The 26,545-nt window shown below is 38.7% G+C and overlaps 1 protein-coding gene and 1 long non-coding RNA gene across 2 annotated transcripts in view; both read right to left on the bottom strand.

The window, feature by feature from the left end:
- The window catches only part of LOC140926712 (uncharacterized), a 737,711-nt gene that overhangs the window by 656,307 nt on the left and 54,859 nt on the right, over positions 1–26,545 (bottom strand). The gene's annotated exons all lie outside the window — the stretch shown is intronic.
- On the bottom strand, positions 17,587–24,789 carry LOC140940979 (uncharacterized). Its single transcript, XR_012166397.1, has 3 exons — positions 24,712–24,789; positions 20,785–20,910; positions 17,587–17,699 (listed from the first exon to the last, which is right to left on the bottom strand). It is a non-coding gene; the product is annotated as an uncharacterized lncRNA (long non-coding RNA).

Here is a 26,545-nt window from a genome sequence, read left to right as displayed (position 1 = left end):
GCTGCAATCAGAAAGGATAAACTTGACTACTGTTCTAGAACGTCTCTATAATGAAAAGTTATCATATGGTTGGCGGAAGATCCTTAGAGAGCTTCTTTGATTTACATTAAAGGTGGCATTTCTTAGAATAGAAACTTGAATTCTTACGATTGGTAAAGTCATTAAATCAAACGAATGGTATCGCCTGTAGAAAGCTTTCCTTCCATTAAGCCACAATCGGTAGCTGGTCGAGAATATGCTTGTTTGAGTGAAAAGACCACATAGTTTTCATTACGGAACCTGAAGCTACTGTTGCGTGCGGCAATTAGTTTAAAATTTAGTTTCAATTTTCCCAGGCCCATAAGAAACTTCGAGGCATCCTGAGGTTTAAAGACTGCGTACATTTGTAACCAGGATGGCCGCCCGTAAATTCTTGTAATTTAACGGATTGTCCGTAATGATAAACTGATTCATCACAAAAAACAAGAAGCAAAGATAGCGGGAGAGTAGGATGAGTATGGGGTTAAATCACAATACAGTTGACTCCCGATAACTCGAACCTCGCGCTGACTCGAACCAAAATCTATTTCCCCTGGATTTCCGTCATACATTTACTGTAATTTTACCCTCGGTAACTCGAACCTCCCACTAACCCAAAGTAGTTTTTGTTTCCCCTCAGATCATTTCTATATAATGTTACCTTCAATAACTCGAACCATGTTTTGAGCCCTTAAAAGTCGGGAAAAACAGTCTACTGGCGTCCCAAACATTGAATTTTGAATTTCTCATTGACGTGTTGTAGGCTTATAATTTACTATTGGAGGCTAATGTTGTTTGTCACAAATCTAACGTGAAACAGCTTTACTTCTCAAAACAGTAAAACGCATGCTCTATTTAAGCAAGGTTTTGTTATGTTACGTTCTGATTTATAATCTAGAGGTATCTTTTAATTTTCACTTGACATTTCTACGATTAATTGCCACTAAAATGTTCACTATACAGTAAAAACTGTTTTTTTCCTCACTCTCGGCTATTTTTTTTCGACCTCCAGATAACTCGAACCTTTTTCGATTTCCCTTGAAGGTTCAAGGTATCGGGAGTCAACTGTAGATGCTAATAGTCCATCAGCTAGGGGGGTTGTATGGCTCACTTAAGGGGAACAAACAAAACTTGTATAATCTAAATCTTCGAGTAAAAAGCATCACAAAAATGCATGATAGCAAGGATAGAACGGTAGCTTTCACTTTGTAAATCGAATTTTAAATTTTCCACTTAAACTTTTATTTTGGTAGCCACCTTGGATTTACAAACAAACCTTTGATTCCCTCTTAATTTAAACACACGATTTTTTAAAAGAAGATTTGAACTACTAGGTATCTGAGATATTATTTTAGCATTGTTAAGGTTAGTCAAGATATGATGACGTCATGTATGACGTCACAGTGACCGCCATTTTGCTTTTGAAATTAGGCTATTCAACTACTGTAGAGTTCCGATAGTAGCGACCCTCGTTACTTTCGGAATTAGCAGCCTTTGGGGGTCGCTTTTTTCGGGGGATCGTTACTTTCGGGGGGGTCGTTACTATCGGAACTTTACGGTAATATCTCAATTATCTAAATAAGAAAATTGCTATTAACATTAATTAAACGTTGGAAGTTCTTCTTTTGCACATTACAAACCTGTTTTGTGCTGAAATGGGCAAATTTTTATGAGGAAAAAGGCCAATTTGAAACAAATTGGTAACTTTCTTCAACCCTTTGGTGACGGCCGGCGAGTAGAGAAATAACCGCATTTTTCACCAATTCCTCTTCTTGGACTGGTTTTCGACCAATTAGCATGGCTAAAAGAATGGCTAAAAATTAATTTTTCATCAAACAAAGGCATATTTTCCGACTAATCGCGTAATTAAACGGCTTTTTTGCTTTTCATGCATGCGCACAAGCCAAAATTTTGACTTTATTTGCGAATCTGTTTTGATCTTTCTCTATTGCACTCTTTTTTTCTCTGCTTTTCTTCTATATTAGCAGTTTTTTGCTCACTTTATAGTCTTTTTTTGTACAGAATTGTGGCTAGCCAACTAATATTCTATTTCATCAGTAATTTTCTCCTCTACGCACCAATTCTTCCAAACAGAGGGCCAAAAACCAGTGCTTTTCGCAATGTTTTCGTATTAGAGCAGTTTTTCAGCTACTCTATGGTTGTTTCGGTTGCAAAAGCAAATGTGCTACAAATGCAAACCATTGCGGTTTTTGCTCCAAACTGGTCCAGAGCGGATCCAAAATGTGCGCCATTTAAATGGCGCATTTGATTGGCTCTTAGCGGGTTCTTTTGTTTATTAACCAATCAGAATGTCACGTTTGTTACCCTTTTCTTGCACTAAATTACATTTTTTTCTGCACCGTGTTACCTAAAAACTGCATTTCTCTTAGCCAATCACAATCGAATGTATATTTTTAAATTAAAAAAACATAATAAATTCTTGTTATGTTGGAGCGTAACTCTATTAATATTCATTCAAACACTCGACCACATCTCGCACTGCAAAAGTGATAACCGGCTGGCCGTATAGGTGATTTTGGAAACTTTTTGAACGGTTTAGCTAAAAGCCCACGCATGCGTCGATCGTCCTGAATATTGAATGAGCGCAATTTGTATGGCAAAATTGTGAAATAGTTCATTCTTTCCGAGGTCTGTATGATAGTGGAGCTCTCGCGCGCGCGCAGCGGAGCACCATGGGAAAGAAAATTTGGTAAACTATCCATCCGAGAAAATTTGGTTATGACGTAGCGTACGCCCGCCCACCCGTACACACACTTCATGTAAGCCGATGTCAAATGTCAAATAGATCTTGCACATCTTGACTAGCCTTTCAGTTATGTAAGCCTTCCGTATGAGTACAATTAGATTGACAGCTGTCAAAATCAGACATCCGCTGACAATTATCACATGACCATCTCGCGGGCTCAGATGAAAGACCAGTTGCTTTGCCCCTACATATAAGCTGATATAATATGTCACGCTTACCAATTCAACAAAAAAACGGCACTACGCCTGGCAGTCGTTTAAAGTTATATTGGCAAGCCCAATTAAGGTCAATTGACAGCTGTCAAAATGGGACGTGTGCAGACCACTATCAGAAAACTAATAACGTGGGCTCAGGTTCGCTCAGGTACACGAACTGACATTTTCCACTACATGCCGGACGGATATGTCTTACTCACACTCGTAGTCTGTTAATTCGATATTCGCCACTCTCATGAAGGTTAATTGACAGCTGTCAAACTAGAGTATACGCTGACCATCATCGCTTGAGTGTATCACGTGCTTATTTTTCTGTCCATTGAGGTCACGTAGTGTTTAAAGTTTTGCGCTGATATTTTATTTGATCACTGGCTCAATTCGAAGCCCCATAGCTTAGAAAATCTATCCATCCCAGAAAATTCGGCAATCACGTGACCGTACACCAACCACCCGACCTTCCGTCCTTCCGCACCACAGGGCATACCAATGTTTAATCTCACACTTTCCAGCTAGTTTGGGAGCCTGCAACCTGATATTGCACATCCATGTTCTGATTAATTGACAGTTGTCAAAATAGTGTTTCTGCTGACCAGTATCTCCTGACCGCTTTTGACTTTTCTCACTGTCACGCGCTGATCACGCTCTACCTACAATTTTTATATTGTGATTGATCAAAATTTGACAGGTGAGTTCATGCGGAAAATTTGTGCGGCGTCCGGAAACTTGCTTACTGATGGCTGGAGCGGACAGAGTTTTGTGTCATCTTGTGATGTTTTAAACTTTGTTTTTCTTCTTGGTGTACAAAATGAAATACAGCTGCTATCAAGATTGTTCTATAATTCATGACTGGTTTGTTTATTGCGCTTTTTGATGACAAATGAAAAAAATGAGCTTACTCACTCGCCCTTGTTTGAGGCGTAAGAGGGTTGAAAAGTCTCCAGCGATTCTGAGACACTTGATGACCTTCAGAAGCATCATCTCGACTGGTAAGCCTGAGCAATTATTGTCTTTGATGTGTTTTTTTTTCGGTTTCCTGAAGTCGAGCGTATGGTTTATGCGGCTTAAGTTTATACACGAGCAATGATCTGACCTACATATCAGGTTTAAAAAGCCTTTAGACAGTTTCTGACCGCAAATTCAAAGAAAAGGTTCCGAAGATTGTTTAGTTATGATTTTGGCTATAAACAGAAAGCTCTGAGCGATTTTCTTGCCTCGAGTTCATCTTGAAAAAGAGCAAACACCGGGAAGCCGGCTTAAAACATAAACAAGTTTATGCTTACCTGAATCATGGTTTTCAGAGACACTTTACTCTCAATACTTCTCTTCGTGAATGAAAATTATTGTCTCTATACATGTTTCACCGAATTATATTTATTTTATTGATTGTTAGTAGTCCCTCCCGCAGTTTTTATCGCTGCACTGGTTGTTCCAGTCGAACATAAACGTTGCATGCAGGAATACTCAAAACGCCGCGCGTAAATATCACTCGCTTTTAAAGATTACACATAACAAAACCATACACAGTTTAACAAATAAAGGGAAATAAAACCTAAACATAACAATTCCTCTATCGTGTTGAGGCGTAAATGGTAACTCTATTAATCGCACTGCAAATTTGCCTGTCAAAAGTGAGAACCCGTCCGGCTGGTAGCCTGCGAAGTGAAGCTCTCCTATTTGGGCGAGTTAAACGAGTCTCGCGAGAACGCGCGAGCTAGCGGCGAAGCCGCGAGGGGCAGAGGACTCCTTTCCTCGGCCCCTCGCTCGCGCGTTCTCTCGAGGCTTGCTTCGCCTGCCCAAATAGGAGAGCTTGCTCGCAGGCTATCCGGCTGGTCGAAAAGGTGATTTTGGGAATTTTTTTTATCGTTTTCACTAAAAGCCCATAATTATTGCCCTGCATATCACATAGGACCATATTTTTCTAACGGAAAAGTCCCGCATTATGGAATTCTTTTCATGAAAACGTTTTATAATTCAATGCTATAATTTGTTGTGCAAAGGAAGCGCGTGCTTTGACGTCGTGGATATTGAATGAGTGCAACTTGTCTTGCAAAATTGTGAAAAACTGCAGAATTATAGGGCAAAAAAAAGACAAATTCTGTCCGAGGTCTGTATGATAAAAAAAGGGCCTCATAGTACTGTTTACCTGAGACGTGTCGAGAAAAAGTATGTTTAAAAGGTTGGTTTACACGCCACCAGATTCGTCGCCAAGATTTACTTGTAAACTAAACTTGTTGAACACAAAAAATCCGGCCTGATTTTTTATTTTGGCCTCCCTTTTAGACAGAGGAGTGCAACGTGTCAATTGGCTGCCACCAAGGACTATCGTGGCTCATGTGTTTCTTAAAATTATATTTCGGGGTTGTCCAATTATCCATAGTCTCTCTAACAGAGCATTGTTGGAGAGACTGGTGAATGCCACATTATGATGCAACAGCTGATGCAAATACAATACACGAATAGGTCTACTTGTTTTCCAGGCCTAATCTACTGTGTGATCGAACATGATTGCTATTTTTGGGTGTACAAATAAGACTATTAACTGGATGTAAAATTTGTTTCACTCTTGGACTGTCAAATTATTTTTCTCTAAAATCACTTAGCCTTAATTTGCCTCAAAAGTCACATGAATGTGCCCTATCTGTGGATTACAAGTTTATTGTTTGATTTGAATTATGAATTTATTAACGGGAGCTTCGCTTTTAGCCCTGGCTAAATGATATATTAAAAACAGTGCCTCGTAGTACTGATTGACCTCAGATGTGATGTATAAATGGTATAAAGGGTTGGTTTACACGCACCTAGATTTGTTAGCAAGATTTTGTAAAGTAAACCTGTAGAATACAAAAAATTCGGCCTGATTTTTTTCCAGACTTAATTAATCTATGGTGATCAAGAGCCATTATGGCTTTTAAATGTGATCGAACATGATTGCCAGTTTTTAGGTGTACATATGAGGCCATCAACTCGGTGTTAGATTTGGTTCACTCTCGGGCTGTTTGCAAATTATTTTTCTCTAAAATCACTTAGCCTTTCCTTCAAAAGTCACATGAATGTGCTCTAAAGCCCCGTGCAAACGGACGCAACATCGTTGGCCAACAACTCCCAACTTTGCTGGATGTTACATGTTGCGTCTGTTTGTGCACCCTGTTGCATGTTGTTGGATGTTGTTACGCCACGTTTGAAACCGGTCAAACTCTTAGCTACGCACAAACGGACGCAACAACTCCCAACAATGTTGGAGTTGTTGACCAACACTGTTGCATCCGTTTGCGCACGGCTTAAAGTAAACTTAATTATGGAATACAAGTTTATTGTTTGATTTAAATTATAAATTTATTAATGGGAGCCTCGCTTTTAGCCATGGCTAAATCTATATATTATTCCTCGCTGTAAGTGTCCTCGCACTCAACTTTTAGTGTATCAGTATCTTCACATGCATTTTCTCGGGGATCATCACTGTCACAGCAAGAACAGGGTTAAGTGCAGGTTCAACCCTGATTTCAAGCAGGCATCTTTTGTTTGAGCATCGGTTCTTATGACAGCCGCACTTGACCAATTGAACGATTGCTTTAGGAGCAAGTGCTTCCACAGGGGGCCCACACAATCTGTTTGTGCAGCCGATTGTTATTTTATAGTAAATGTACTGGATTTACCGTTTGCTTCACCTATAGCGATACATCGCTAACTATGTTATAAATCAATGATGAATAAACGTTGAATTACCTTGCCTGTGGTGTATGGTCGTCCTTTTGCCTCAAAAGCGGTTTTTTGAGCGATTTTGAATGAATTTGAGTTCGCCGTTGACTGTTCCATATAACAGAAGGACAAGGGAGGAATCCTTGTTTTGAAAGGGTTCCAGCGCCGGAGCGATTTTTCCCCCCAAAATCGCATTGCTCCGCTTTCAAACTTCGCAGCATAAAGGTCAAAAGATTCACGATTCTTCTCGTACCTTCCAATCGAAAATCCATCCAAACGGCCCAGAGCTAGCCCTCGAAGAAAATCAAAATCCCACAGTATTCGAGCGACTGGAATGCGTAGCAAGATTCATACGTGCCAGCCAGAAACCGTCCCACTGATTGCCTCTTTTTGATTGGATGTCGTTAAACAACAAACGCTTACCAAGTGTTCTTCATCAGTTATTATTTAACCATTTGTTTAACGACATCCAATAAAAAAAAAGACAAACAAAAAAGATAACAATCGGCTACACAAACAGATTGTGTGGGCCCCCTGTGGTGCTTCTTTAGTCGAAACGTGGATCCATTTTTCTTCCCGGATTCTCCCACCCAAATCCATATGGCTGTGGCCAGCTAGGACAGCACACTTTATCATTGTTCCAGACCCTCATTTGATAAGGGGCTAAGAGAATTGTCTCTCGTATTGGTGGAAGCCTATCCGATTTCCACTGATTTTTTTCCGCACATATACCATCTTAGTTCCTTGACATGTGAGTGACCGCCGGTTCCAGGCTGATAATGCTCGCATATAAACTTCTCCACAAAAGCCAATACGTCGTCTGGGGGATGCACTGTGGTTCCAAGGTTTCCCAAAGCGTCCACATGAACGTTTTCCAGCATGGAAGTTCGTTTCCCTTTACCAGGAAAACACCCGGTGACGTCCAGCCCTTCTGAATGCGTGGAACTCTGGTAATCTTCAACAGAGGAAAGTTATATTACATTGCTTGCCCGTTCCAGCTCGCCCGATCTGTGTCTGGCGAAAACATGGCGAGATCTGTTTATTTCTTTCGTTCTCCCACCAAGACATCACAATCGCCATGGATATTCAGATTCAACCTGGTCCATGCAGTCAGATTCCTAAATGTACTGGATTAAGTCAAAGTCTACAGCAAAAGTCAACCGATACAGGCAACCATAAGATCGACTGCGAATTTAAATTCCCCCGCCAAGCACACTGATTATAGATTCTCAAGATAACAACTATTGGAACTTCGTGCACGGACTCCTGTTTTAAGATATTTTTTTCTGTCCTTGAAGGACCTTTACATTCTTAGGACTCGACTTGTGCGCGCTGAGGTAATACCAAAACAACGACTGCGTCGTATACCAGTTTTATTTGGCAGAGAAAGAGAGAGAACGACCCAATTTTATTATTCTGATCAGAAATTACCATATTATCACAATGTAAACAAACGCTGCAATCGTGGGTCAAATGCTAAGAATCTCATCGCTGTTCATCGGACGAGTTTAAAATCACTTGAAATCTGTCGCACCCATGAAGTACCTTATCCGCCATTTAGAGACAAGCTAACATTTACAGATGATATGGGTAGCTACTTTAAAGAGAAGACCGTCAACATTCAAGCTAAACTTGACAACATGGCTTCTGGATTGTCTTCTCTTCCACCATCCAACAACAGCTGCTTATGCCCATGCAGCATAATGGACAGTTTTCACAGCCGTCTGAAAATGATGTGAGCAATTTGATCGAAAGCTCCTCGAAAAAGCCCTGCTAACTTGATCCGATGCCAACATCGTTAGTTGTCAACTGCATTGACTCACTTCTGCCCATTATCACCAAGACCATCAATTTATCGTTGTCTATTGGCTATTTTCAGTCTGCGTACAGAAAACAGCACAACACAGAAACTGCCCTTTTTAAAAGTAATGAATTATATACTGCAGAAAATGAACTCACAGCACGTTGCTCTAATAGTTATACTATGAAAGGTTTTAACCCAGGATTCATTTTAAAAGTAGGCCTAGGCTGAGTTTGATCGTCCGGGAGAACTTAATCCTGAAAAGGACTGTTGTTGTTGACAGTGACTGGCGTTTCGACAACCTGTATGGTAGTCATCTTCAGCGTCAAAGTGAGTTGTATCACGTCAGTTGATGGTATTATACTCCGGTTATTGATCTGATTTCTCAATTACGTCGCGATGTTATTGGTCGCTAGCTTTTGGACCAAGGCCAATCGCACGATGGTTATCCCCCGTACCAGCGACAAACGATATATTCACACACAACTCCAGATAGCACCTTAGAAGCAAAAGTAAAGTGGCTGTGTCTGGAGAATGGATAAAAAGCTACGTTGCACCATTGGCAGTTGCGTCCAGAGCATGTAGCAACATGTTGGTGTGTGCTTCTTCTTGCTCACTTTGAAGATGGTTCACATTTTGATGTGTTGCACGACACTGGCATCCCCAGGCCACAACAGCTCGTAGAATTGTCTCCATAGCATAATCTAGGTAGCTAGATAGCTCGTTCTTGGTCTTACTATGAGAAAGGAGTCTTCTTACTGGTACCTGGTCGAATTCCTGGTCGATGTGTGTGGCATTACTAATACGTTAATATACGGGATCTTGATCAACCTGCCTGTTTACTCAGGTAGCCGTTTTTAGAGACATCGGCAAGTCATATCTATCGAAAACCAGACGGACCTCATAATTAGACTTGTCCTTATATATTGTTGATGCTGACAGTAAAGCGCTCAGCTAATTGCGAACAGTCTTTGATAGTTTCCGGCTTGCCAAGAGATTAACGTTCTTCCAACTTTTGACGTCAACAACAGCAACTCGCAGTTGAGGTGGATGAGAGTAGGGCTCCATATTTACTATTTCAATCTCACTAATCTGTGGACGAGTGGTCGTTCTTTGCTCTGATTTGCCACGAAGAGCTAAACTTTCCAAGAATTTTAATCAAAGCGTTCTTTGCAGAAGAAGCGTTTTACCCTGTTTTACCATTGGGTGCAAACAACGATCTCGGAACTGACAAAAAACTCGTACTGGCCAATCATTGAAACACTCATTTCGTGCAGCTATTGATTGCCTTCCGTAACAAGTTGAGTGCAGCTTCAGTACTTTTATTTGTTTTGGATCGTCAGTACTTCTCTTTTCTAATAATTGACTCGCGGCATCCCCTGTCTTCTTAATGCTTAATCGGTCTGATTCGTTAGCATTTGTTGTTCGATGAACTTCCACTTCAGGTATCATAATTTGAATTACCTGTTGAAGTGTTTTTCATTTGCACACCGTTTCATGGACATTTTTTGCTTCAAAAATACTCGCATGAATATGCTGCTTGTAAATCGGACATAGTCTATATCTTGCCTTCTCTTAAGTTAATCTCTGTCATTGCTAAAATCTCTGTTGGAGCGTCGTTGCATAATTGTTCGGAGTAGTAAATTTGTGACATTATTCACCCAACAGACCTTATGATACCTAATTCAAGAAATCTTGTATATCACTGATGTCTAATTAATATTAGTAAATCCAACTAGTGATCTATTATCAATGCTGCGTTCTGATTGGTTGAGCTACTACTAGGCTATATATGTTATAGCCCACTAGTAGCGAAAAGCGCCGGCTTTTCGGCGGCAAAAAAGGATTAAAGTCCAGCTTTAACTAGTTCAAGTTGTTTTGTCTCGATATGTTTGACCAGCTAGTTGGATTTTAATAAAACAATTATTCCTCGAGCCCGAATGGGCTCTGAGTCACTATCCCATTCGGCATTCAGCCTCATGGGCTATTGACTCAGAGCCCATTCGGGCTGAAGGAATAATTGTTAAATGTACCCAGTTTTGCTCGGAGACGGTCGTTTCCAGAATTTCATTTGCCGTACGTAAGGACTGGGTAATGGACTGAAAACAGTAGAAGGACTTTCCTGCGAGACTCACTGACGTCACAAAAGAAACACTTATCTCTGCTAATTAAAAGGTAATGTATTAGACCTTGTAAGCCGCAGTGGCATCTCCTCTGGTGCCACTTTTGAAATATTTCGTCTTGTTTCACTACAGGTCCAACCAACTCTTTCTCGTACCGTTCTATTGCTTGCATGAACATTCCCGTATAGACTGCAAACAGTCTCCCTAGCTTTTCTTGCTCGACAATGTGTGAGCGATTGAGAGATATGTTTGTATGGATAGCGTCCTTATACCATTTGAGGACCGTCTGTGCTACGATACCTCTTTATCCCTAAGCTTTTGAGCTGTAAACGTTTATATTTTTCACCAATTTTAGAAATATTCTAAATGGCCGTAAGACGCCCATTCTTGTATGCATCTCAAAACTCTCTCATGAGAAGTTGGGTTCCCCCACAAGTCTTTCATTTGGCCACAAACAATGCAAAAACTTAAATTGAGTCTTTGGTCTCTCCAGTCTGTATTAGAACTCGACATTTAGACTGGACAAGTGACGTAAAACGGCAATATGTATCCCAGATGTTCTTGCGTCAACACACAACTCGAAACCAGAAAACTGGAATATGTATTAGCGCGTGCAATGAAGAAAAAATAGCCTATATAACTATAATAGTTTAAAATAGAATTTCTTATTTTATTATAAAGGGAATCTAGTTTAAACTTCACTTTTTAAGTGCTGGGGAAAAAGAGTAAATATGTACATTTGTTGCAGGACAAATTAGTTGTTTTCCACCATTGATATTCCAAGGCATAATTCTTTCATTACTAAAAATGTGGATTTTGACTTTTGATTTTCACCAATGTCGAGGTAATATAACATTCCTACATATCTTATGAAATATTACTTTAGGAGATTTACAGAAAAGAGTGTGATTGAACATGCAACAGTGGTTTAAGCATTTCTATACCTTAGCCTCGTTTTCATGTAAATCTCAATAGGGAATTTTTCAGTGCCCCTTAAAAACATCCTGCACTAATTACAGAAGTGCCGACAACATTCAACATGTTCCTTAGGTCCCCCTCAACACTTTTACACTAGTCGCTTGAAATCATCACAAAAATCCCACTGAAATTTTTTCAGCGACATATGCTCCCTGAATAAAGCGTTCATCTTTAAAAAGTTTGCTGAATCTTCGTAAAGCGTACATATTTAAGAGTTTGCTGAAGGTCTACTATCGATCTGTGTTTACTGAACCTTCCAAAGCGTTCATCTTTTAAAAGTTTGCTGAAAGTTTACACCCTGAGTAAAATTTTACTTTGGATTAAGCCTTCATATTTTTCTTTGGAAAATGCGTGCGACTCCTGGTTAAACCAGGCTGTTTAGCTTGGCGGCCGTTGTGCCACAAAGTAAATGTACTGAGTTGTGTAGCTTGGCGGCCGTAGTTCCGCAAAGTAAATCTACCAAGTTGTGTAGCTTGGCGGCCGTTGTTCCACAAAGTAAATCAACCGAGATGTGAAGTTCGGGGGCGCCATTTCATCATGACTTGTGACATTTTCGGCACCGGACAAACGAACATTTTAGCTCTATGTTATTAATTCGGAAAAACATGACCAGCCCACAGTAGCGCCACTCAAGTCACTGAAGTCAATACACTAGAAAAAAATGTGGTCCACCTTGGGTCGATCGTTAAAATCATCACAAGTTAAGAAGACTTGCCAGCTAGTAACGGTTTCATTTCATAGTAAATTTCAGTATTGTCTGCATGTCGGATTCCCAGTAAATAGAATTAATGACTACATCGAAATTTGAACTCCGATGTGAAAGCTTCATTTTGTCAAAAAGTTGATGATTAGATGCTCTTGAAAATAGCAGAGAGTTTTTGAACAAAAGAAAAAGAAACCAGGGTTAGGCGCTAATCGGCCTTCGAACAACTGCGCCCTGCAGAACATCTATTGCACCAATCAAAACAACACGTTCTTTCTACACGCCCGACGCACTCTTGCCAGTTTCTCCTCAAATTACAACCACTTGAGACGAACCATACGATATCACTCTGATCACTAGCCTTCAAAACCTTTTCATGATGATACACAGTTTAAATAGAAACTTCCTGTACGCAACCCTTAAGTTCAAAATATGCTATAATAATCCCCGGAGTAGTCAATCGATAAAAATCGGTATCGATTTATCAATCGATAAATCGATAGAAATCGGGAATCTGATTTAATTGACGTCGATTGTATCGACCAATCTGTAGAAATCGATGACACACTCGTTTCGTTTATCGATTTATCTAGATTTTACCGATTCCACTGATTTTTATCGGAAGATACATCTGTTCTTCTGTTCATCCAAAAATGAAAACTGATTTCATGAAAACAGTGAATTTTTTGACAACTGAGCCGCAATTGAGAGTCAAGGGGTCAAACAATTTACTATCACTTTTTTTTGAAAAAAGTTAAAACAAATATTATCTTTTCTTTAAAACCCGCTTTAAACTAAATAAAGTCTTCTTCGGATGACCGATATTGGTCAGGTTTGCTAGGTTGGCCAGGTTTTATATTTTTCTTAGTTTTTCAAGATTTAGATCTGCCGCCCTTTCAAAAAGTTCCGCGTGTAGTAACTTCCCGGAGTAGCCAATAGATAAAAATCGAAATCGATAAAGTCGTTAGCGATCAAGTGATTTTTTCGATTGATAACGGAAAACGGTGAAAAGCTATCCAGAGAAATCTTTTAGTCTGAATTTCGGGCATTCCTTTGACTCTAGAGGATGTCTGAAATTCAGGTTGGGAAATCTTTTATCTAAGGTTGTATTTCTCGTCGTACTTGACTGCGAGAACTGCGAATGTAATTAAACCGAACCGTTTCTGTTATTATGTACCAAAGGATCACGGTTTTAGAGATAATTTTTTGTCTGTAATAGTTTCCACATTTCTTATTTCCTATTTGTTGATCAGTTGTTGCTCGTCACGTGTTTTCTCAGCTGTACTATTTAACTTATGCCAAAAAACAACAATGTCGGAGTTACCGTTATAAATCGTTGAAATCATGAAAAATCGATAATACCGATTTGACACAGCAATTTGGTTTATCGATTTTCACCGATTTTCGTTGTCAGTCGATAAAAACCACTTGATTGCTATCGATTTTTATCGATACTGATTTTTATGGATTGACTACTCCTGGTATAATCATAGTTATTTATCGCAAGAACCATCCACCCTTCCGCCTGAACTGTTACCTATACGCCTAACAAACATATGCATATCGAACGCACTCTTTCCGGGACGTCGTTTCTATTCTTTTGTCGTCGACCAATTAAATTGAGTGATAGAAAGATGCCGTTGATTGCACGCGCGAAATTCGCGAGGACCGCAAACTGTTGATGTAGCTATGAGAGGGGAAACGCCGAAAAAAGTTTCCTCGGTCAAAGGATATTGTTTTTTTCTTTTTCGCTTAAGTGTAAAATTTCCAGTCTGAAGGAGAAAGTGAAGATCATTAGCGAGAGTGAATTGGAGATTTGTGCGTTAATTTATCGGCCTCAGTTGGAGTCGATTTCAGTGTCCATTTTTCTGTTTACGTCGGTTGCAATGGCCTGCAAACGGCAGATGTTTCTCCTGGCTCATCGCCCCTGAGGGACGACTTTTACCTCATGCCAAAAGCTGCTTGTTCCAATGGGTTTTTTCCTCTGACGGGCAGATTATTCTGGAGGGTTCTACGTTTCGACTGAGCAAATGTTATTTTAGCCGCTTGTTTCACACTGAGAGGTCATGACCCGCTTATTGATTTTATGTGGTTTTTGTTTCTGGTCGGAAAGATGATTTCTCCTATGATGCAAGATCATTTTCTGTGACCGCTTTTGAGGGGAAAAGCTCTTTATTGCGGCTAAATAAGGGTTTTAGGTTCTTTAATTTTCTCCAGAGTGCCTTCTGGATCTGAATAACTGAGCGATTTTCTTTAGTCCGTGAGTGTGATGTCTTCCTGCAATGTTGAATCCCGCAGGGCCCAGCTCTTTTCGTCTTGTTTCAGGATGTTTAATTCTCACGGATAGCGATGAACAGATTTAAATTTAGAAGAATGAATTGCAGCCTAAAATATAGCTTCATCAACTATTTGTACGATTCGCTTGCCATTCTTCGCCTTCGTACGTTACCAAGCCAAGATTCTGGTGATCCGTAAAGGATAGAATTTTATCCAGCTTTTTATCTTTTTATGTCCGCCGCCGAGCTGATATCACTAAGCGATATCGCGTTGTACTGCAAGCAAAGATAAACGCCTCACTTAGCTTGAACTTCCATAAGACTGAATAGCGGGAAAATAACAATTACATGTTATTCTCACATTTATCTATTGAAACAAATCTTTGAACGCGACAGACTATTCATAACCAGTCGGCAATCCGCATCAACGTTCATAAACATCACTTTTTAATTTAACTACTTGTCGAATTGCTTCTTCTTGGTGCTTGTTTAAGCTTCTCAAACCCGAAAACATCGCATACTTTAGCAAACGCGTCTTCTAGTGAACTCCGAGCCTATCTTTTCTCGCGTGTTAGCTCCACAAATATAAGAGCCGAATGATGATTGGTTAATAAACACTGACCTCATGGAAATCGTGATACAGCTCGAGATCGCAGACGTTATTTTTCGGAGGGAGAGAAGCGACGACAGAAAATACGTTTCCAGTTCGCAGGCTAAAAGCAAAGCTCCCTTTAATAAATTGATAATTTAAATCAAACAATAAACTTGTAATCCACAGATCGGTTAACTTTAGGTCACATTCATGTGAATTTTAAGGGAAGGCTAAGTGATTTTAGTGAAAAAAAGAGTTTGCAAACAGTACAATGAAGGGTTAAACAAATTTTACATCGAGTTAATAGTCTAAACGTGCACCCAAAAAATAACAATCATCTTCGATCACAGTAGATTAGGCCTAAAAAACAAATTATTCCTAAACAAAAAAACTCAGTTGCCCACCTATACACCACCTTGGTATTTTGTAAGGTTAATTGCCCGAAATATAATTTTACGCGATAGGGCCGATTATAGGACACCATAGTCCTCGGTGACAGTCAATTTACATGTTGCAGTTTCTAGGTTGCATTTCTTTGTCAAAAGGCAGGCCAAAATAAAAACAAAATCAGGCTTGAATTATTTGTGTTCGACAAGTTTACTTTACAAAATCTTGCCGACAAATCTGGTGGCGTGTAAACCAGCCTTTTATACTTTTTAGTATATACTAAAACAGTGGATAGCGTTTTTCACGCATTCTGATTGACTACTCAATCAGTGAATATCCAGTGCTATTCGCTGATTCACCTCCAGTTCCTCCGAATATTTCTCGTTCTATAAGCCATCCACAGAAAACAATTTCCCTTTTAAACAAATAAGAAACGCCGGTGCTAATAGTTATAAAAAGAAGATAAATACGTCAAGCCGGATAAGAAACATCACATGAATAAGGTATCAGTTAAGGTATGAGCAGGACTGTGACAGACAAACAATTTTTGCTTTTGACTTACCAAGAAGGAGTCCAATCAGCAAGGAGTTGGCAACATAAATCAAGCCATTGAACAGAAGGGTATCCATGATTGGGTCGACTGATGACGGAAAACTTTCATCTGGGATTGAGCTGACGGCTCCTATTGCAAGGTTTACGAAGGTAACGGCAAGTGAAGACAACATAAGCTTGTTTTCGAATGGATCACTTATTGGATTTTTTAGCCCGAAATACATACTAAACAGTCCAGACGAAACCAAAGCCAATCCAATGTACGCTCTGCTCTCGCCACCAAGAAGGATCAATCCAGAGGTCAAAATAACCTTTCGAGCTGTCTCCACCGCTTCCCAATACCAACAACGAGAGTGGTAGTTCTCGTGTAAGAACCGTAATGCCGTTTGCACCGTGCTTTGGTCTTCAAGAACATTTGTGTCGTTTGTTGCTTCCTCCTTAGCTTTCCTTTCTGCTCTTTGCTGTTTCCAAATTGCTATAAAAGCAGCAACAGGCAGAACAATCACATACACAGTGGAACAGTATCCCACGAAGACTAATCGGTTGTATCTCTCCCCTTTACAGTTAATGCTGTAGTCGGCTTTCAAATATTGCTCGCATCCTTCATCTTTCTCCTGGTCAACGCAGATCCTGTGGCAGGTAAGGGGCAAAACTTGAGCCGTTTTTAGGCAAGTGTTCAGGTAGGTCACGTAAAGAAAGAAAAAGAGATTTCTCTTTACGACCGTTTTAATTTGTTCCTTTTTCCTTATTTTTCCTTCTTCATTGAAAATATGTCGTGTTGATTTCCAAGTGGCAAAGGCGAAGCTTGCAAGGGCCACAATCACCGCTACAAAATTCAATCCCATAACTGCAAAAAGACTTGCGAATGCGTCAAATTTCAAGCTGGGAATGATGCAGTGGAGGGGGGCTATCTGAACAATGTTAACCTGAACAATCTCGGAATATCCTCCAATAACTGAGAGACTTTCAGGCCACTTAATGTATGAAAACGCTTCCATGATACCAAAAGTCACTTGATAAAAGCCAATTGTAACTTTAATACTTCCAAGGGCCTTGTCAAGAAAAGATCGTCCAGCATCCTTTTTGCTCTTTTTCTTGCTTCTCCACACCACGATAATAACCAGTAACATAACTATTGCCCCCATAATTGCAAGCTGTCTGATCATCTCTCCTTTAGTTGGGCACAGTTTGCATTTCTTCAGTTGTTTATAATATCCATCACTGCAAACTGCACATAATGGTCCTTCATAACCAGAATTACATGAAGAATTCAAACCTCCCTTACAAGCGTCTGTCATGGGGCATCTGTACGGATGAGGAATGGTGTACGGGTATACGATACGGGAATCATTCGCGTTGTGTAATTCAGGAGTAAATAAGGAGTCCTTTGCGGTTTTGGTGAAGTTTCTGTACAGCTCACGGTGTGTCGTATTCTTCCATTTCCACCAAAAGCCATCTTTAAGATTTACGCAATCATCTTGACATTCTAATCCTAGCTCGCATGGCTTACAAGCCCCAAACAAATCCGTACGGTAATGATCTTTCAAACATTTGCAGGCGCGAAATCCTGCAAATGCAGTTGTGTCAGTTCCTGTCAAACAAAAGAAATGAAACAAAATTGTTCAAACGAATTGTCGTAATCTGTGAGATATACTTGCATAAATTAATAAGGTTAAATTTCTCGGAAACAGTTAGCACTTTTCAATAACACGCGAACGCAGAAATTTAAGAACCGTTGTCAGTAAATATCGAGTATCTGGCGCCAGATCAAAAAATTCGAATTTTTTTAATTTCACCAAAAAAAACCCTTTTGGTAAACTATTTGCAAAAACAATATTTAAAAGATCCAGCGAAGCTCCGTTTTTGCGAAAAACAGGAATGTTTAAAATCGGCCTAAACCTGGTCGAAGGCCCGAAGCAAATTATGCAAATTACGGCATTTTCAAAACGCTTGTACGAGAAAACGAAAGCTAATCTATAGTTCATCTTTACAAAGTTTGTTGCACATTTCTTAAAGTAACTTTCAAGCTATACTTTATCTTGATCTAGGCTTTCTTTATATTTTTAATACCCGCGCAAAGTAAGTGATGTTTCGTGCTTTGTTGATACAGTGAATTTTACCATATTTCAGAATGTTATAGCATCAAGGGTATATATATTTAGCCGGTGTGAAAGGGTCCTTTTGAAGAAACCATTCTTCCTGTATGTCATACTAAAAGCCTTTTTGGCCCACCAAAAGCGAGCGCGCTAGACGAAAACGTATACGTGTGATTTGAGGGGTTTCTCCATTTTACCTCCTTTTGCTCGCTGTTGTCTTACTTGGTTGATTGACACTTTTTCAACCAGGAAAACTCAGTGTTTGGTTTCTATTGCGACATATTATTCGAATTCAGACTGCAGCAGCCTTTGACAAGAAAATAAGTTTGACTAAACTTTCTGAGCCAAACTTTGGAAAGTTCATTTACTCGTAATCTCTGTTATCACCAATTGTAAACAAACACTGGCGTACGATGCTGATCCGAATACTACGGTGACCTGAGATATCAGAGAATCTCACTTCTCGAAGTCCTCGAATTTTCAGTAAACGTCACTTACCCGTTTGTATTAATCAGGCCCAAGTGACAAAGTTCCTTATGCAAAGAACATGCACCTGACCTGAAAACATTGCCAGTGACTGGACTGGACTGGAAGTTTCGAGAATAGTTTATTCTAAACCATAAGAAAAGATTTAATAAGAAGTTGAATGTTTCGCTATTTTTCTTTCACTTTTTACATTCAGTTCATTTTATTTGCCGGAAAGGAAGCCTTAGAAATTTAATAAAAGGACGTTTGATTAATTCACACTCGCGCATTCTAGTCTCCTTTTAAACTTTATAGCGGAAGAACATCTGTGAGCAGGGAATAAGTCAGCACAGAATTTGATTGTTGGCGAATTTCTGTAATCGTACATCGTTCTGCAGTGAGAAGCTAGCTGTTGCTCAACTCGTCTTGCTTGTTTGGAGCTGAGTCTTACTCCGGTAAAAGAGAGAGAAAGAGTGTCTGGCAAGGTTTCCAATGAAAGATTTGTGAACTCGTGTCTAACAAACTCTCCAAGTGTTTATATATACACATTTATACGCACTTAATAACTTCTTCTGCGCTTAACGAGTGTTGTTAAAATTTTGGTCCATAACTTTCACTGAAACAACTGCTCCACAGAATGTCACTGATAACCGCGTAACGCAAAAGAGTGTCGAAGTATGACCGACAATAAATGTCACAAAATCTACCTAAGCGGTCCCATGGGGATGTTCTTTCTATACGTCATCCTAACTATTTCGTACTTGCGGGCGCAAACAATAGAAACGTCATCATTACCTACCGATTCCTCGCGGCCCCTGTTCAAGCAAATCGAGATTTTTTCCATATTGACTTTATGACTGTATATTTCAACTGTAAGTACTTTCCTGAATATACGCGCGAGTTACTAGAGTGCCTCCTCGGGATTTCGCCTTCTGGGCGAAATCCCTGCGGGGGCAATAATAATAACTTTATTTATCTCCCAAAAAGGCTTTTCAGCTAAATTTACAATGTGAAATATCTAAAACTTAGTTTTCCAAAAATACCCTTAAAAAGGCTGTTTTATTTTAACTTTAAATACATCTGCAAGCGAATATTAACGTTAAAAGCCGACGTTTCGGTATCATATGACACCATTCTCAAGGCAAAATGAATAAATAATGCGAAGATTTGATTTCTATAGTCTCTACAAATTAGCATAATAACAAAGGATCACAACTTCTTCAATTGAATACCTTTGCGCGAATCGAGTCCGCCCGCACGTTTAGGGATGGTTTGAGTTTTCTTATAAAGAGCATCTCCTTAATTAGGCAATCAAATTTTTTAGAACCTTTAGTGAGCACGTGAAATTGTTCTGAAAGAAAAGGTGGTACGTCCGAGTTATGTTCGCCAAGATAATGTTTACAAATTGACGACGATTTCTGTTTGTGTCCATCAACGCGTTCGTGGAGGTGGCCTCGAGTATAACCAACATATCCTGCATCGCACATTGTTGGTTAACAATGGCTGGCTTGACTTCTCGAAATTTAAGGTCTTCGTTGAGTTTTCTGCTGATGAACACGGGCTGAAAAGTGGTCTTGATTTTTAAGCTCGATTCGCGCAAAGGTATTCACCTGAAGAACTTGTGATCCTTTGTTATTATGCTAATTTGTAGAGACTATAGAAATCAAATCTTCGTATTATTTATTCATTTATTTATTTTGTGTTATTCCAATTTGCGCTACCTTTTACTCATTGTGGCGCACGTAAACACTTAAAATCATCCTTTATTCCACATATGTTAATTGCATGCGTATATCAGTTCACCGTTTCTCAGACACCCAGTATCTGCGTGCAGCATTACACACATATTTGTAACCTCTAGTTTTAATTACAGCTAAATACAATATGGACATACATATAACTATAACTCTCGCAAGAGCGATCCATAAGGAGAATATTATTTGCAGGCAAAGAAAGTTGGACGACGTTGCGCATGAGCAGACAATTATTTGTAGGCAGTTAATTGCAGGTCACGTGATAGGGTCTCGGCTAATAAGAAAGAAGCTGAATTTGGATCAAATGATAACTAATATTATGCTCCATAGTGCGGTAAGAGTGGGAGTTTAAGAGAATTACCTTCTGGACATGGCTTGCAGTCAAACGGTCTTTTCCCGGGTGCTTTATTGTAATGTACAAAAGTTCCAATGGTGCATTTTCGGCAGCCGTCATTTACAAAAGCCTTCGTGTCCGAATAGAAACCTCCTGAAAGAATTAAGGATTAAAAAAGATCACTAGCAAGGGAAAATAATAGGTAGATGTGATACATCAGAAAACTTACTGGGATTAAATGCCTCAACTCTAAAATATATTGAATTGACGATAGACAATTTAAGTTTTATCAAAAAGTTCGCTCGTTACGTTACTTACTACGTGATGGTTAGTGAAATGAATTAACCGTCAAGCATGGAATTACACGACGCAGTTCTAACCGACCAATAAGGTGGCGTCATTAAGACAGCCACGCAGTTCCAGAACCAAAAATAGATTTCAAATATATTTCATAGGAACAGGGCCATGTATGGGGATTCGCTCTCTTAGCTTATTATCTCTTGAAATATGACAAATAAACCAATGCAGGAATGAGTTGGATGAATCTGGACCAGTTTTATAAAACACTAGTAATTACACCTGAAAATTGGCTTGAATTCACCGCTCTTGGTTGCTCTCCAAAATCTTTCTGAAATATGGTAATGTTGTGAAAGGGAGAAAACTGGTGAACTACGGTGAACTACGGTCACTACGGTGTTATCAATTGCTAAATAGATTTAAATAGCGAACGTCTGATGAACTCGCGTATAAAACGTATAGTAGTAGTAAACCTTAATTTAACTAGGGTAATCCCTTCAGAATACTAAAAAGTATATCTGTTATCAATAGGAGACCTAAATTAAGACTAATAAAAAAGTTCAAAATAAATAATAAGAAACTAAGTAACTATAAGTTAATAATAGTACAGTATAACAATTAAAACTAATTCTTATTTACTAAATAATTATTATACACAACTGAGCCATTATAATAAAAACTTTTCTTGGCGGTCTCAGTTCTTACTGCAGGAACGTATATAAAATTGCTTCTTGTTGTTTCTCTTGAAATAACTTCCTTATTCAACTTAAAATAATTCTTTAAAAACTGTGGTACATTATTATTTAAACACCTCTTCACTAAACCTAAAATATGAGCGTTACGGCGATCTTCTAAACTCTGAAATTTAAGATAGTCGGTGGATGTTGTACCACATTTAGATTTAACTATACTTTTCGAGGCCCGCCTTTGCAAAGATTCAAGACTTTCCATATCTGATTTATTGCAGCTGGACCAAACAACATCGCAATAATCAAAAATGGGCAAAATTAATGAATTATACATCTCGAAAGCTGCATGTATAGTGATATTCCTTCTAAGGCGCCCTAAGACACCAACTCTTTTACCAACCTTAGAAATAACATAACGAACATAGTCTTTCCACGTAAGACTTTCGTCAAGAACGATGCCTAAATACTTAAAATCATAAACTCTATTAATTTCATAATCACCTTTTTTGGTAACTACTGTGTAATGTGATGTTCTCTAATTGTTTTCCCTTTCCTCAATTTTATCCCTTTCGATACAACATTACCATGTTCGGGAAAGATTTCGGTGGCATGGGCAGCCACGCACGGAAAACTATCTTGTGCTGCATGGGAAGTACTTGTTGTTGTTGTTGTTGTGAACTCGAGCCTTAAGTGTTAAGTAAGTACCTAAGAACGCCGGCTATAAGCAAACAATTAACTAACGACGACCCTTAATAAATAATTTCCACTCTTTAAATACCAAATAATTTCCACTCTTTAAATACCATCAGCTGCATAAATACTCATAACACTTAAAATTAGTTCACAAAACGCATACTAAAGACCTAAACTGACACAACACTACAAATAGCAAATCCCAGAGTAAGAAATTATCTAAATCTATGACATTGCTTTAATTTTGGGCATGCGTTTGCGTTAAACAACTTTAAAAGTTTCGTTTTCAATGGACATGAAATTCGCGGATTTCATAGTACGCCGATCAATTGCATCACGTGCACTGAAAAAAAAATAATTTAGAGAAAATATATTAACGAGTTGTGGTTTAATTGCTGTTTATCTAATTTATAGATAGGTAGTAGCGTAAAGCATTTTCAAGGAAAATACCGGTGCAAGGGCTGAAATTCGATTTGGAGCTAAAACTAACGTGTCGTCATTGTCACGTGATATTTACAATGATCGCCTAAAAGGTAATATCATAATAAAGTATAATATATGTGTGTTGAAGCCATAAATGTAATAATTGACCACAAATGTAATGAAGCCCTTAAATGTAATACAAATTGGTAAAAAAAATATACTGATTAAATTAAAACCTTCAAATGCTATCAAAACCGTGTTTCTCGGATGAGCGCCACCCTCAGTAAAAGTGGGACACAAATAAGCGCCGCGGTGCTCTTTCGAAAAAACAAAATATTTCATTTTTTTTTCGAAATGGAACCGCCCAGTTCGTAACAGTCTAACATAAAAGAAGAAAAACAAATAAGGTTTGCGGCGCTATTTCGTAAAAACTTTATTTTCTACTGCATTCAACCCATTTAATCCAATTAACTCTGTTAATTCGAAAGACTGCCATGGCGCGTATTGCTAAGGTTGTTTGAGGGCGGCGCTTATATTGTATTTTTCGAAAGAGGGCCACGGTGCTTTGTGTCCCGACTTAAAATCGAGTATATATGGTTTTCATAGCACCAAGGTCGTTTAATTACATTAGTGATCAATTCTTATTACATTGAGGGCTTAAGGTGATTCCCTAGTAAAAGAACCTAACATAGATTGCACATTGAGTCTCACTTCGACAAGAAACAACTGCTAGCAAAAACTGCAATAGCGTTTCTCTTCGGTTAACTTCATTTTAATACTGTTACTTCACATGCTCTTTTTTACGGTGGCCATCTTGTTATGCGCAGTAAGAGATACGCAATGCAAAACCAGGGAATCACCTTAATTACATTTGTAGTCAATTACAGCCAAATTCGTTGTATCGCGCTGCGCGTTTTGCAAACTTCGAAGGAATTTTGGGTCTTTCTGTTCCGTCAATCATCTTAGCGGACCTCTTAGGAAACAAATGTTTACTTGTGATTGATGCATTTCCATCTACTTTGTTTGTTTCTGTGTTTCAAGGTTCGCTGCTTGTGATCGCCCTGTTTCGCATTGTTTCAGGCAGCGATCGACTAGTTTTCTCGGTAACATACGCTGCTATTAATTTTCGGCCGCCATGTTGGTGACTCTCAGAGGTGTAACAACTTGGCGTCACCATACAAAAGCTTTATAAAATTAGACTAAATATATCTCCGAATATCTCGCATGTGAAAAATTGCACCGACTTGAAGCACATCGAGATCCTTTGTATATTAAACGTCTTTCATTTGCCAGATTCTGGACTTAATCTATTGAACGGTTTTGGTTTTTATTTTCGATGACGTGACAGTGAAAAACAGCTATATGTACTTCTAGTACAAAAGGCGAACATGACTTTCTAAATGTTGTAGCTAAAGCGATTTTCCTCATCACTGTCCACTGAATAATCATAGGATTGCTGTCAGTTATTTGGTTGACTTGGGTACGTTTCCTCGTTGCCAGAACTTACACTGTATCTGAAATTTCCAGCCTGAAGTGACACCGTTTTACTCCAAAATCAAACAAATATAGGTCTCGACTCAATGAAGATATGTTACCAGTGACCTCGAACAACAGTGTAGCTTATTGGTTCCTTTCTCTTTACAGTATTATATTCTACATGGAAAAGAGTATCAACCAGTATCTTATCGTTGTCTTTAGATAGATACTTTTGTATTCCAGGAATAAGCACACGCCAGCTAATACTACATGTAAGTACCTTTAAACCATAATGAGCACAGGGCTAACTAACAATGTAAACATATTATCCCGACGATATAATTGTGCACCTTTCATAAACTGCGAATAAATTTACCTGCTGGGCACTCTATGCATTTGATGGTTTCAGCAGAAGCATTAACGTACGTCCCAAATTCACATGGGAGTAATTCACGTCCAACACTTTCCTTGGCAAATCCAGATTGTTTAAAAGCCGCTTTTATTTGATCTCTAAGCCAATAATTTTTTTCAGAATTGACGATATCAGAAATGACGCTATATTCAGAATCGTTCTGTGCTAATCCCCTAATGTAAAAACAAAAATTATGAAAAGAAAAATCAATCACCATCTAAGAGCTAATGATAGAGAAAAAATAACTGCACATATTCAGATTTCTGATATCTTTGTTGTTGTAATGATGAATTCACTCACAGATAAATTGAGCAGTTACGTTCATCATCCCTGAATTTCATAGTCCAAATTTTTCCTTCATTAAAACTTCTATTGAAAAAAGCGATAGAAAGATGATAGGAGTCATAATCAAATAAGAATAAAAACAGCAGATCCTTGTTTCAAGAATAACTTTGCACTCAAACTCGCATGACAAAGAGCCCGGCCGCAACAGATCAGACGCCGACAAAACAGCCGCCTTTTTTTCAGCTTCAGTCAAAGACATTATATATTTTAATATGCAACTACATTACATGCACCATAGACCATACTTACATATCAATCGTAAGGTTGTCAATGCCGTAAAAAGATCGGAGACTGACAGTCTTTATTTTTGTTCGTATCATATGTCTTAAACAAAAAAAGGAAGAAACAATATATGATTATGGTCCATGATCGAATTTTCAAGGTTTTGATTTTTTAGCATCGTATGTGTATCTGTTATGTACTCTTTTTTTTTTTCAAGTCAAAACAAAAGAAGAAGAACTGGCAAAAAAGTGCGGCTCAGAGTTTACAAGCTTTGTATTATATTTTCCTACAAGAAGAATAGAGATATTTTCATCTCGCTTTGTGGTCAAGAGAGTAGTATTATAGAGCAATGTCTAGCTACTAAGTGTAAAGTCCATAGGAACCCTTTAGTTTTTTCTTAAGTACATGTTTTACTATAGCCTGGTCTACACCAATGATAACAATATTAGCAACAGTAACTGGAATAATGAAAAATAACAACACAAAACAAAAAAAGAAAGTATCAAAGCAGGACTGCTGACCTACGACTGTATTCTACAAAGTTTTAGTTTTGAGCGATTTCATTGTTATTACCAAACTTTATCTTTGACACCTGCTCGTTCCTGAAATGCTTCCCGCTTTTGTTAATTCACTCTCGCATTTTTTCCTTAGTCCTGTTCCTCAGATTATTTTCCTTATTTGTTGCTTATTTATTGGATTATTTTTTCCCTGTTTATCATGAAAGAAGGGAGGACCTCCACCTCCTCCACCTGACTTTGAACGCGTGTTATTTAACCATAATGCGTACAAGCCAGGTGGAACACTTCCAAAATATATATCGGGCACCATTTTGATCTCTGTCACGCGCAAATGTGCCTATGTCATTCCCATCGTCCCAGCGTCTTCTCGTTTTTCAATATGGTGACCTCAGAAAACAAAAAGACCCTGGGGACAAGCCACAACAGCTAATTGGATGGCGGCGAGGCATTGGATGCGAATGCGAAAAAACTGGCATAATCCTAGGTGTCTACTGAGGTGTACGTGTACATATTACTTCTTTTACTTAGAAAAAAATAGGCACACTTGAGCAATTGAGTCATATCATAAAGTCGAAGATCGTGAAAGGATAGAAATCCCATGACTTCCCTTTTAGAAATGATTTATGCCTTTCCCAATGGTCAAATCCCAGCCCCAGTGTAGTAAATCCCATTTTCCCAGTATATAAAAAGGCAAGACATTGCTTTTACTTTAG

The sequence above is a fragment of the Porites lutea genome, chromosome 1 (genome assembly GCF_958299795.1).
Source record: "Porites lutea chromosome 1, jaPorLute2.1, whole genome shotgun sequence".
NCBI classification, from domain to species: domain Eukaryota; kingdom Metazoa; phylum Cnidaria; class Anthozoa; order Scleractinia; family Poritidae; genus Porites; species Porites lutea.
This window is presented reverse-complemented; position numbering and strand designations above follow the sequence as displayed.